The following is a 13,084-nucleotide window of genomic DNA, read 5'->3' as shown; positions in this document are numbered from 1 at the left end:
TATTTTGCTTAGAGCTCAACCGGCTACATTATGTCTTAAAACTTGTCAAATTGTGCACAGTACACTGACTTCATGGGAGAAAAACGAGTTCTCTAAAAATATCAAATATCAGACAATTCCGGTAGAACAAGACATTATAACTCAAAAGTCCCGCAGATAAATAATAATTAGGAATGACATTTACTCAGCAGAGCACACAGAAAACAACATTCTCTATCAGCTCTATTCTTAAATGGTGATAGTTTCACACCTCTTAATACAATTAATAAAAGGCCAAGCAGACAGCTTTCGGGAGGAGAGCAGGAATTTTTTCTTGAAGGGGGGAAAAAAACACAATTTTAAGGGAGAATTTCTCTGTTTCCTAAGTATTTTTGCAGGTAAGAGCAAAATAGTTCCCTTGTTTGAAAATGGTACAAAACCACCTGTCTGTCCTTCAGGAGGTAGAGACAAAATCAACAAAATCTGCATCTTGGCTGAACACACAGAATTAATCCACAAAGCACAGAATTTTTTTTTTTTTTTTTTTTTTTTTTTTTTTTTTAGAAACTAAAGAGTGATAAGGCTGTGGGCTATCATTTTACAGAGAAAGGAATGCTTGTGCCTCTGAGATAGAGCTGGGACTGGGGTGCAGCAAGGGAGGGGTCCAGAGGGCGACATTGAAGAAGGGACCAGGAAGGAGGCTGGGCACCGCCACTGCCTGCTGCAGCCAGAACTCTGAAATCACCTGGCAACTCTAGGGGAGGAAGCTGAGGCCCGAAGGCGAAGTGACCTATCAGAGGTCTCGCTGCTCACCAGGAACAGACCTAGTGCACCTGTGAGGGAAACCCAACCCATCACAAGACAACCAGAAGGAATAATGACACGTAGTCCATCCTCTGTGTGGTCTGGTCAGGGGTGGGGAGAATCAGCGGATCTTCACTGCAGCAGTTAGCAGACTTCTCTTCTTTATGAATTAGCAAATACTTAAAGATCATTGGAGGAACCAACTGGCTACTCATTGGTGGCAGGAGGGAGCATCCCCAGGGTGCCTGGACCTCCAAGGGGGTGCACTCCAGGATATAGATTTGGTGCACCAACACGGCCTCATCCCCATGAATAAACTCTGAGTAGAGGATAATAATTAAGACGGGGCAATGCCCACTTAGTACATTAGCTAAATTGGCAAAACTCAATTTAAATAGCAATTTTGTCTCCAGCAATAGAATTATAACAGCACCCTTCACTTAATGAGCCTGACACTTAATAATTCAAACATACTTAGAGAGAAATCAAACAAAGCTTCTCTGTCACAGATTGGCTCTCCTGTCACCCCACCCCCCAACACCCTGCTACTTTGCACACATAGTGACTTGCACACTCTGGGAGGAGAGATGTGGTATTTGGCCGCTCTGTAGGGGCCTCCCAGTTTATGTGGAAGAATCGATTAGGTTCTTAGATTTTCTAAGGCCATACTCTAGCCCACATTCTGTGCCCTAAATCACAGTCCTGACAGCTTCTGATAGTTTCAGCTGGAGGACATCTTTGGAGACTGTATATGGCAGAGGTTTAAAGGGGCTGGCAAACTACTGGCCAGCTGCCTGTCTTGTAAATAAAGTCTTATTGGAACACAGGCATGTCCATTTGTTTACATATTGCCTATGTGGACTCTCACGCTACAGTGGAAGAGTTGAATAGTTGCAGCAAAGACCTTATGGCCTGCAAAGCCTAAGAATATGTAATCTGGCCCTTTAAGAAAGAGTTTGCTAAGCCCTAGACTTGGATTTGCTTCCTGGATCTATGTTCCCTTGCCCTATGGTCCTGGGTGAGTGACCTTGGCTAGGTCTTACCCACCTCCTGGATCTATAGTTTGCTTAAATATAGTGTGGAGATAATGCAAAGTCTGTCACCTGAGGCTGTGAGAATAAGGTGAGATAACACACACTTATCTGTGCTTGGCACATAATAAGTGTTCGATAAAGGGCTAAAGATAATAACAACAATGATAGCAGTAACTTGTGTTGAGTGCTTGCTATATGGCGGACCCTGTTCTAAGCTCTTTAAATATATCAACTTAATACCTACAGCAACCCTAGGAAGTAGATATTATAATTATTCTAATTTTGCAGTTGAAGAAAGAGTACCAATTTTTTCTTTATCCCTACTTCTTAACGCTCCTCTTTTTGCCTCCTGTGTATAATACCACTTTTAGCCAGCAGTAGCTCGTCAACTGATGGTAATCTGCTCAAGGGCAGCTTTCGGTGAGCCTCATTACTCCTGGACCCACCTCTGGGCCTGGGACCCAGCAGGCATCAGGGTGTCAATCATTTTACCCTTGGTCACTGACAGCATTGAAATCCATGTTTCTTCTCTCACTTGAGCAAAGGGTCCCTTCTCCATTTTGCCACCCAGTCTCGGTTCTTCATCTTCCAGACCAGCGTCTCCTGTCCTTTGCAGTGGAATGGGGCAGGGACATCACCTTGGACTTCCAGTGATAAAAACGCAGGCTTACAAAGTCTGGGGAACCATTAAGTTTTGAAACAGCCAGATATTCATTATTAAATTGACATGTTTAGGTGCCTGTAATTCACGAGCCACGGAGGTTATACCTGCAGGGGCAAACCTGCCCCCCCTAAATCTTACAGTCTATTCAAGATATATTTATGGAGCTACCCAGAATGGCTGCCTCCTTAAACAAACTTTGTGTTTTTCTTTTGGGGGGATTTTTTTGCATAACAACAAATGGTTCTCTCTGGGATCTTCATGTCCAAATATTTGTTTTCATATACAATTTAGAAGATACTTTAAATTCTTATAAGGAACTCAGCTCTCTAGTTAAGGTCCCAGAAGGATATAAGAAAGGGGGGAAAAGTCAACCTATAGTTAGTTATTCTTGTGTGTCAGGCACTGAAAAAGATGCTTTGCTCACCACAGACCTGTAAGGTAGAGACTGTCATTCTCCAATTTACAGATGGGAAGATGGAGGCTCTGAGCATTTACGTGACTTTCTTAAGGTTACCCAACAGAGTCATCTTTTATGTTTTACCCACAAATCTATACTGCTACATTCCCTGAGAGTTTTCTGTGCTCTCCAGAGTCCTGGGGCTGCTGCAGGGAGAAAGAGGGGTGAGTAGATGGGTTCTAGGATCCTCATCCCTCCGCTGGGACAACACCTATTCCACTGTTTTCTGTATTAGTTATTCTACTCATTTTTAAAAAGGGATCTGCTGCTTTAAAAGGAAAAGTACAAAGGGCTTTGAGCGGTGGGTGGGTCTTTATTGAATGCCAAGTATGTACCAGACTCTAGTTCAGTGATTCCGAGCTGGGGGTGACTTTGCCCCCTGAGGACACTTAGCGATGTCTGGAGACATTTTGGGTTTTCACACCTTGGTTGCTCCTGGCATCTGGTGGGTAGAGGCCAGGTCTGCTGCTGCTGACCTTACAATGCACAAGATAGCCCCAGCCCCCAACAAAGAATTATCTGACCCCCAATGTCATTCGTGCCAAGGTTGAGGAACCCTGATCAAGCTAAGTGTCAAGTATCAGAAGCGTGCAGAAACAGACAGGGAGTCTGCCCCGTGGCGGGTGGCAGAGTGGGATAGGCAGGTATCTGGTCACCCACGACAGTCTTTCCTTATAAACTGAAGGAGTGCTCTGAAGGGAAGGCGTGTGGTATAAGGAGAGGAGCTAACAGGAAACCCTTGTCTGGAAAGTTGGGGGAGGCTTAGGTCTCGAAGCTGGAGAAGGCAGGCGTGTTCTAGGCAGAAATCACTGCAGGTGCAAAGGCCCCGGGGAGTGAGGGTGAGTGGCTCTTTGAAGACCTGTGGGCTAGAACAGAGAAGGCAAAGGACATAACAAGGGAAGGAAAAACCAGACCAGGTAGAACCCTCAGCCTTCCTAAGGATTCTGGACTTTATTCTAAGAGCCATGGGTTCCAGTGAAATCTTTGGCAGAAAATGACATGATTCCACCTGGGTTGGAGAAGATCACTCTGTCTGTTGTGACAGTCTGGCAGGACCAAGAGGCCCCAGAAAACCAGCTGACATTGAATACCAGGAGTTTCTCCAGGTTGGGGGAAGCCGGCCTCTCCAGAATAGAGCCCCGCTTCTCTGCGGCCGCCTGTTTCAGCTTGCGTTGAACGCAGGGTCTCTGTGCCACAGGAACTCTGTCGCCCATAAATGTCAAGCCCCATCCTTTTCCCCAATTTAAAAATATGCACCATTCGAAAATAAAACTCTACCATATCATTTGGGCTTCACATCTGCTCCACAGTTGCAAAATAACGATTCCACTGCTGCCGCTAGCGTGAATGGAGGAAGTTTGACATGGGAAGGATACGGGCCTGTCTCTAATTTCTTTTTTCTTGATCGACCTTTTCCAAGATGTCAGGAAGCAGATTCTCTCATTAAGATGTTGACATCTGAGAAAGTCTATAGTATATCTTATTTATGGCAGTGTGTGCATAGGTGACGGAGAAGGGAGTTCAAAAACCAACTGTCAAGGCAAGAAAAATATGATTTCCTTGATCTGTTCTCCCTCCCCAGCAACTTCTGGCTACTCCAAATTCACGGAAGAGTATCCATGCCTCTCCCATGGCCTAATTAACCTAGAGGGAGACTGAGCAGGAGGAGGAAATTCTAAATATTCGAGAAACACGGTTCTCTGGAGCTGGCACAATTCATTTCTGATTAGCAACAGTTCATGCACTCACCCATGAACCACGCAGATGTTCAAGTGGGATGTCTGGAGGTATTGGGAAATTATCATAAATTTGAACTCGTTTGTAAGCATCTATTTCCATATTTTACAGAAAACTGTAATTTTCTTTCCCAAGTTCCCTCTCGAGTGAGGAGGAGGACTTTGTTGCCAGAATGGGGCTGGCTCTGGCGGCTGCAGCTTTCATGCCTTGAGGATACAAGCTGGGCAGGGGCTGAGCTGGGCTCTGTAAGGGGAACAAAGAAATAGAGGACACGGTCCCTGCCCTCTGCCTGAGGGAGATCACATGGGCTCAGGAACCAGTGAAACCACCGACCAGCCTACTGGAACGCTCACTGTCTTCACTGCTTCCAAGCCCTGGTGGGCGCTCTTCCCCCATCACTGACCCCTGCAGGTGTAGGTTTGCCTGCTCGGCTGAAGTACAGGGATGATACCACTTTCTTCACAATGTTGTCAGGACTAAATGAGACACCATATGTGACATATCTGGTGAGTCATATACATGCAACAAATGTCGTTGATGTCAAGCGCCAAAAAAAGAGGAACGAATATAGGAACACTCCAGGATGAGCCAGAGGAACCCAAGAGCTTTGGGATGCCCCCCTGCAGCTTCTCTCCCATCTGATGGAGGGTAACATTGGGTTTCCCCCACCTCCAGTACTTGAATGTTCCAGCTTCGTTATGTTCATACCTGAAGTTATGTTTCTGCTTTGGAGAATGTCTGGAGATTGGGAATGGGATCAACAGATGTCAAAGTTCTCACTGGTATTTTCTTTTGGGAGATAGAGCCACAATTTCTGGATTAGATTTCTCTTACAGAATAAGCAGCAGCCTTCTGGAGGGCTGGTCCGGCCCTCAGATCCAAGCCCCATGGACAGGGCAACACCGAGGTTCTGAACTTGTGGTCCATGGGCCACATTCAACACTTGGATGTGATTTATGACTTGGAACAGTTTTTTAAAATGTGAAATAGTTGCTAACTATTTAAAGGCTAGGGGTTTCCACTTAAAAAGACAGATTTATGGCCTCTCTTGAGAAAACAGAAGGTCTGGAAACCCAGCACCCACATTTCTGCACAGCACCATCCTGTGCTGATGAGCGGCAGCTGTTCCCCCAAAACCTGGCATGATCTTCAGTTACCCTCAGCTCCCAGCTCGCCTGTCACATTAGCTCACCAGGCAGGAGAGTTTGCAGACCCCATAGCGGTGCTTCTCTAGGTGGGGTCCTGGGACCTGCAGAATCAGCATCACTTGGGCACTTGATAGGCATCCCATTATCTGGCTCCGCCCCAACCTACTGAACCAGAAGGTTTGGGGTGGGTCCCAGTGCTGTCTGTTTCAGCCCGCCCCGCAGGAGACTCTGCTGCTGGGTGTGGCTGAGAGCTCCTGCCCTGGAGCCCCTACTTGGCAATGAGAGGAACTGCTTCTTATGTCGCCTCTGCCACTTGCTGCAAAATAGTAGAAATGGTCACTTTACTTTCGGGGGCCTTATTTACCCTCTCTGTAAAGTGAGAGGGTCAGGGGATATTTAGTTGCCAAGGGCCTTCTGGCCTTAGCACAGTGTGATTCTATAGTCTTCAGGGATGTGAACTAACTAGCATTTATAAAGTGCTTGCCTGGGCTACGCCAGGACTGGACTATGCTCTTTACCAGATGTTGTCCTTTGCCCTGTCTCTTGCCATGGTCCTTTTTGAGGACCCATTTTATAGTAGAGAAAATCAAGGCACAGTGAGGTGCGATGACACACCACAGAGCACCCTGATTTTACGTAACCCGTAGAGTGGGCGAACCCTGACTCCCTGAGGTCTGCCTGCCTGGAGAGGTGTCTGAAAGGTAATGACAGCCACTGATGTGGCTGGCACCTCAGAACAAAGCTGGCTGGCCCTCTGAGGCAGGCAGAGGCGTGTTCTGCCGAGCAAGGAGGATTATCAAAAATAGAGCAGGGCAGCAGTGGCCTTCCCCTGCTCCAGTTAAAGGAGCAGGCGGTGACACTAAGAGTCGTGATGCTGGAGGGATTGCTCCTTGTGCGGAGGTTTGAGGGGAGAGAGAACAAAAAGCCCTGTGGTGTGAGTACCAACCAGGCTTTGGACCGCCTCCCCTTTCTCAGTGGAATCCCAACTTCATCCCTTACAAGGTGTGACCCTGGGAGAGCATTTTGCCATCCTGATCCTCAGCTTCCTTGTCTGTGAAATGGGGACAGTGATACCCGCTTCACAATGGTCAAGAGGATTAAATGGGAAAACGGGTTTCTAAAAAGCACTGGGTGGGTGGTTATCATCAGTACTCTCCTCCTTGCCCTTTCTGAGCAGCTCTAGAAGGGCTCTATGGTCCTGGCTGCGATGATGGAGAAGCTGAGCAGTCTCCCACCATGGGAAGAAGTCCCGCTCCTCAGTTAGCCCCGTGGGCTCCAGTTCCTCCGAGCACTTCCTTCTTGGGAGGTCTTGTCTCATCACCCAGTCTCCGTCAGTCACACATTTTATTTTTTTTCCTTTCAGACCTCCTCTCTGGGGTCTGTCCTCCCCGAGAATGTCTGGCAAATGACTCTAGGAGGATTTAGATCCTTATAACTTCAGAGTTATCTTCTTGACATAACCAAGGCAAACTACATTCACGTCCATGGAGACCCTTCATTTCCAGATTAGCAAACTCAGGGTAGTTCCTGTCCTTTTCTCCTGACCCAGGAAGAAGCTTTTGACATGGTTCAGAAATGGTGGGTTCCAAACCAAACAGCTCTTTCCCTGCTACTTATTAGCTGTGTGACCTTGGGAAAATCATTTCATCTTTCTGGGACTGCGTTATCATCTGGACAATGGGTCAGCAATCCCCTGGTTGTGCCATAGCAGGTGCATAATGAGTGGTAGATACCACTTGTCCAATGAGAGGAGATAACGTCATTTTGTGCAGAAAGATCAGAAGAAAAAGTATGGAATGCATTTGAACTCTTGTGTCTTAGTGTGAAAAATTAGTGGAGATAAACTCAACTGAAATGATCATTATCAGCATCACAAATTGAGCTGTTACTCTGTGCCCAGGATGGTGCTAAACATTTTGCCCCTATTGTCTCATTTCATTTTCCCCAGAGTTCTTCCTGGGTTAGCAGGGTATTATTTCTCCATTGCGCAGGTGAGAACGTCAGGGCTCAGAGAAATGAAATAGGTCTCCCAGGGTCCTCAGTTAATAACCAGCTGGGCTGTGTCAGCGGGTTAGCAGCAGCCTCTTTACAGCTACACTAAGGGGTGGAAGGGACGCTGGGGTGCTCCTCCCACTTGAAAATCACTCATTCTTCCAGCCCACAGAAAACTCGCCTCTGGAAACATTAGCCCCATGTCTTTTCTCCAGCAGCCAGCACCTCTGGTTTTTGCTTATTATTTTGATGTACCCATGGCCTCGGTCCTTTGTGTGGCCTATTTTTTTCCTGGCTTCAGGCCCCAAGATTTGTCCTTATTTGCATAAGAGTCACCCAGAATATTGATGTGGTTCTTTTCCAGAAAAGTGAACATCCCCCACACAGCTGGCTCCCGGAACCCACGTGGGCCAGGCGGGCAGGTTCCAGCCCTGGCCCAACCCATGCCCCTGCCTCCTGCTGCCCACCGTCCACTCACAAACCATCAGCCAAGTGAGGCTCTTCAGAGCCAAGACTGTGTTTACCTTAGAGGACCTGGATTATTCCACAGGCAATTTCACCAGCAGTAAATATGAGGAAGGCATAATTTTACCATCTTTCTGCCCTTGAGAGAGAAAGGGACCCAAGCTCATGCCACTTGAAGAGAAGAGCAGTTCCCAGCCCCATTGGGAAGGCAGTGGTGGGGAGTCATGTCCCAGCGCCCCCACCCCCTAATCCAGCCCAGCCTGATGCATCTGGAGGCAGAATCTGAGGGATGAGGTGCTCCTCTAACTGGGTGATTGAGGATGATTAGTCACAGGAAGTCCCAGAGGGCTCTCCCAGGAGCTATCTTTAGGCTTTATCAAGTGCATCGTTAGCTGGTTTTCATATTTGGAGGAAGGTGCGCATGGGGGGCGGGGGGGCATCAGGTGGGCAGAACCCCAGCAAAACACTGTGAAGAATCAGGTGCTCCTGCTCACTTTCCCTCCTGGAAGCACATTCATTCGTTCACTCACTGTCATCCGTTCACTCACTTCTTCATCCCACATATCTACTGATGACTCACAGGTATCAGATACTCTTTCAAAGCATAAGATAGGCTGGTTTCTGCTCTCCTAGGGAATGGGGTGATGAATGATGATATGGAAGCAAATCAAACAGGGACATAATTTCATGTGGTAATCAGTGCTCGGAAAACCACACAGTAGGAGTTTGTCATGGAGAAGGTCCGTGGAAGGAGGCTAAGTGAAATTGCATGGAGAAGGCCGTTGGGTTGGGCCTCGAATATTGAGATGGAGCCAGCTCATGCAGATCTGGGGGCACAGCGTTCCAGGCAGAGGAAGAGCACGGGCAAAGGCCCTCATTCAGGAAGGTGTCTCGTCATGTTGTCGGGACAAAAGGCAGGCCAGGGGGCCACAGAGGAGCGCTGAGTGCACTCACACTAGCGGACCCTTTCAATACACCTGGCACAGTTCTACAGGTCCCCGTCACTGCTCCCATTCAGGGCTGCAGAAACTGAGGTTCAGAGAGATGACACCACCCCCCTAGGTCACACAGCGAGTGAGTGATGGAGCCGGGATTTGAATCCAGTCAGTCTTATAGCAGAACCCAGGTTCTAACTGGCACATAAATCACCATGAAGTGCACTTAAATAATGAACTGAGCCAAGATTGGGAAGAGGAGCAGGTCTTGGACTGGGACGGAACACTTTCCAGAGGGTGAGGAGGGAGCTGGCATTCTCTGACAGTGCCCGGGCCGAGTGCCACGCCCTAGGCTCCCCGCTTCCTCATCCTTATCCTCACCACAACCCTGAGGTGAGGACCCCCTTTCTACCAATGGATGGGGAAGCGGGGCTCAGAGAGGTGATGTGTCTGCCCAGAGCCGCTCAACTAATACGAGCTCGTCCTGATTAGGACTCAGGTCTGTCTGCACTGGAACCTGGGCTTTTCCAGCCCTCCATGTTCATCTGCCTCCTTTGGTCTCATTATTTCTTATTCTCCCCCTCAGAAAATGGAGCTGAAAGCCCCCAAGTGTGATGAAGCCTTCACGTTAAGAGTATTTGTTTTGTGGGAAGGGAATGACTGGGCCGGCAGCATGCAGGAATTGCCCTTCAAATTGCCTGTTGTCTGGAGGAGAGGGACAGGAAGGAGGCCTCCTGTGTCATGGTGGATGCTGGGTTGGCACAAGCACACTACACTAGCAATTCCATAAATAAAAAATAAACGCCACACCATGCAGCCTTCTGAAAAGCGAAGCCAGTTTCAGAGGGGGTGGGGAGTCCTTGCAGTTGCTAGAAGCAGGGTTAGCAGCTGTCGTTCTTGTGGCCTCAGGTCTCTCCCTCTGGGGCTGACCCCACTCTCGGGAGACCCAGAGAGCTCCTCTTGTAAGGCACTGAGAGAGGAGCCAGGCCCTCACTCGATACTCACTCCCTGTCCATCCTCGTCTAAACTCTAGGTGTGAAAGTTCCATCTGACTGCTTCTTGGACTCATTCACTTAACAAAGAGTCATTTGTCTGCTGTGGCCTGGGCTCTGGGGAGACTGCGAGGAACAGGACAGATAAGACCCCTGGTCTCACAGAGCTTATATGTTAGTGGGGGAAATAAACACATACAGAAGTTAGCTTCAGGCTGTGATTAGCGCCATTTAAAAAAGCTAGGATAGTGTGACAGAAAAGATTTAGGGTGGAGCGAGAGAATGATTATTTGCAACTTTCCATGTTTTTTCATATCCATGCATCCATCATCCACATCATCTATCATGTTTCCAGCTGCCTATCTGTCATCTACCTACACACACAAACAGACAACCGTACATTTATATATTCTCTCTAGGTCTCTCTCCTGCCCTCCTCCTTCCCTTCATCCCTACCTTATTCCTTCCTTCTACAGATAATTTTGGCCACCCACTCAGGGCACGATCCCCAGGGTGCTTTTTCCCTTTGCCGAGAGGGAGCTCCCCAGGGACAGGCACCAGATTATTCCTCTATGTCTCCTCCATACTGAATACACTATGTACCATAAGACAGGCATTACAAGTGTTAAACTACAAATTAAAAGATTACTCCCATGCTGTTTTTTTATAAGCATCAGTTCCAGAGATATAATAAAAACCCCTGAGTGCCCTTCCTAACTCAGAATCAGTTTCCTAACAGAGGATTTTCACTCAGTGAAAATCAGAGCACTCAGGTAAAGGTTTATAGCCCAGTAGTGGTTTCCTCGGCATTCTTTTGAATGTAAACACAAAAGCCCAAGACTGTTCCACCCATGAATCAGTTTCCCAGGTGAGAAATTCACCTTGAGAAATGTCTGCTGAATACCTACCATGGGTCAAGTGTGCCGGGGAACCCTTGCCCTTCCCTTGCTTATCCTTCCCAGGAGGGGGGGTGATGACAATGCAGAGTCTGGCCTGCGCAGAGTTACAAATGCAGGTGTTGGGAAAGCCACATGGGGACCCATGGGAGGAGAGAACCCATTCCTTGTGCTGGAGGGCTGCGTGAAGGGGTGGTTTTGGAAATGTTCCTTGAAGGAGTTCATAACCTGAAGTCCAGTGTAGCTAAAGGGGAGGAGAACGAGTCCATGACAAAGGGCGAAATAACGTGGAAAGGCGGCTGGAGCCTAGAACTGCAGGCTGAACTTGAACTTAATTTGGAGGCAGTGCTAAGTGAGGGTCGGGAGCGGGGCAGCTTTTGAGTGATGGGGGGCCACGTGGAACAGAATGCTGTGATCAGGTTAGACTCTGATTTCTCTGGGCCGTGTCTCACAGAGCAAATAACATGTTCAGTGTGATCTTTAAAATAAATTACCGAGCTCAAAAGGGAACAGAGGAGGAGAGCGTCTGCGTGTACACGAGGTGGATCGTTGCAGAGTTCACTTAATTAAAGGAGCCGGTGGAGGAGCATCTCACCCTGGCATTTCAGACTTCTTGATAAAAGAGCCAGAGGCCTCATTTTTGAAGCCGGGAATGCAAATAGACTTGCAGAACCTCTACCGGTCCTCTTGTCAGCTAGCAAGTTACCCTCCTTTCTCGATTTTCTCTTGAAGCAAATAGTAGTTTAGGTTATCCCGCAATAGAACTCGTGCTCACAAGGGGAAATGAAAGTCACAGGGTAGGGGGAGGGTCTCTCTTGGGGGTTCACAGAGCGATCTGGGGCCCTCTGTGCTGAAGAATGTTCAAGGTGGAGCCAAACCTGGGAGGCGGTGGTTTCCTTCCCCACCTCTTCTGTTCTGGTATCAAAAGATTAGACAGGAACCATCATGGGCCGTGGCTAAAAGCTTGGACCCTGGAGTCAGCCCGTCTGAGTTTAAACCCTAGAGCTGCTCTTTCCTAGCTCTGAGCCCTTGGGGATGCTGTTAACCTTTCTGGGCCTCAGTATCCTCGTAGGGAAACTAGTAAGCCTTCCTCAGAGGGTATTTTGAGGATTAAGAGCACTGATATATGCAAAGAGCTTAGGCGGCGTCTGGTGTGTACGAAGAGCTCAATAAATATTAGTATTATCTCAGCACAACAGCCTTTTCAGACTTTCAAACAACAGAAGCTTTCGGGAGACAAATATGAGTCATCAGGAGTGGAGAGCAGAGCGCTGTGTGATCAGGCTTGAGAGGCTTGCGTTTGGGGGCATGCAACACAGCCCTGTCTGGGAGCAGAGGAATCATTGGCTGAAGGTTATGTAACTTTCTGTTTAAGTTTGGTTCACGCACCTGGAGTCTGCTGTGGATTTTCTATGACAGGAAGCCTCGGGTGTACTGTTTTCACCTATGAAGTATTTTGTCCAGTGTTTTGTTGATATTCCCGATAATATCCACAGGCTGCCACAGCATGGCTTGATCTCCTAAGATCGGCTGGAGCACTGGGACCCGATCCCGCCCCTGACTCTGTGTGACTAACCACTGGCTTCCGCAGGCTCCATAGGGGATCTGGGCTCCAGGGCCCTACTTTGTAAGCAGCCCCTTGGACTGGTTTCCAGGTCAAATGCTGGCAGTCCCCTGGGTGAATCAGCCCTGTGATGTTTCGATTGTCTCTCATGATGCTGGCCCACTCAATGTCACACAGTTAATTTAGTTTTTTGGGAATAAATAAGACTTGGGAGGTTTCACACAATTGTCCAGATGTCCAGCTTCTCAGAAGGCAGACTAGCTGTCTTGGTGGTGGTGATTGGCTAACGCTGATGAGAACTGCTTGCTTCAGACAGGCCCCATCCCCGCCATCCCCCCACCTCGCTTCCCACAGCGTCATAAATCGTCATCCCTGCAGGGACGGAGTAGAAATAAGAGGAAATTAGCTTCATCAAAA

At 48.1% G+C, this 13,084-nt stretch overlaps 2 protein-coding genes across 5 annotated transcripts in view; one reads left to right on the top strand and one right to left on the bottom strand.

The window, feature by feature from the left end:
• DOCK2 (dedicator of cytokinesis 2) overlaps positions 1–13,084 on the top strand; it is a 405,461-nt gene that overhangs the window by 267,481 nt on the left and 124,896 nt on the right. The window lies entirely within an intron of this gene.
• Positions 1–13,084, bottom strand: part of FAM196B (family with sequence similarity 196 member B) — a 118,185-nt gene that overhangs the window by 76,444 nt on the left and 28,657 nt on the right. The gene's annotated exons all lie outside the window — the stretch shown is intronic.

This window comes from Sus scrofa, chromosome 16 (assembly GCF_000003025.6).
Source record: "Sus scrofa isolate TJ Tabasco breed Duroc chromosome 16, Sscrofa11.1, whole genome shotgun sequence".
Taxonomy (NCBI): domain Eukaryota; kingdom Metazoa; phylum Chordata; class Mammalia; order Artiodactyla; family Suidae; genus Sus; species Sus scrofa.
The sequence above is the reverse complement of the archived record's forward strand: the minus strand, read 5'-3'. Positions and strand labels throughout refer to the sequence as shown.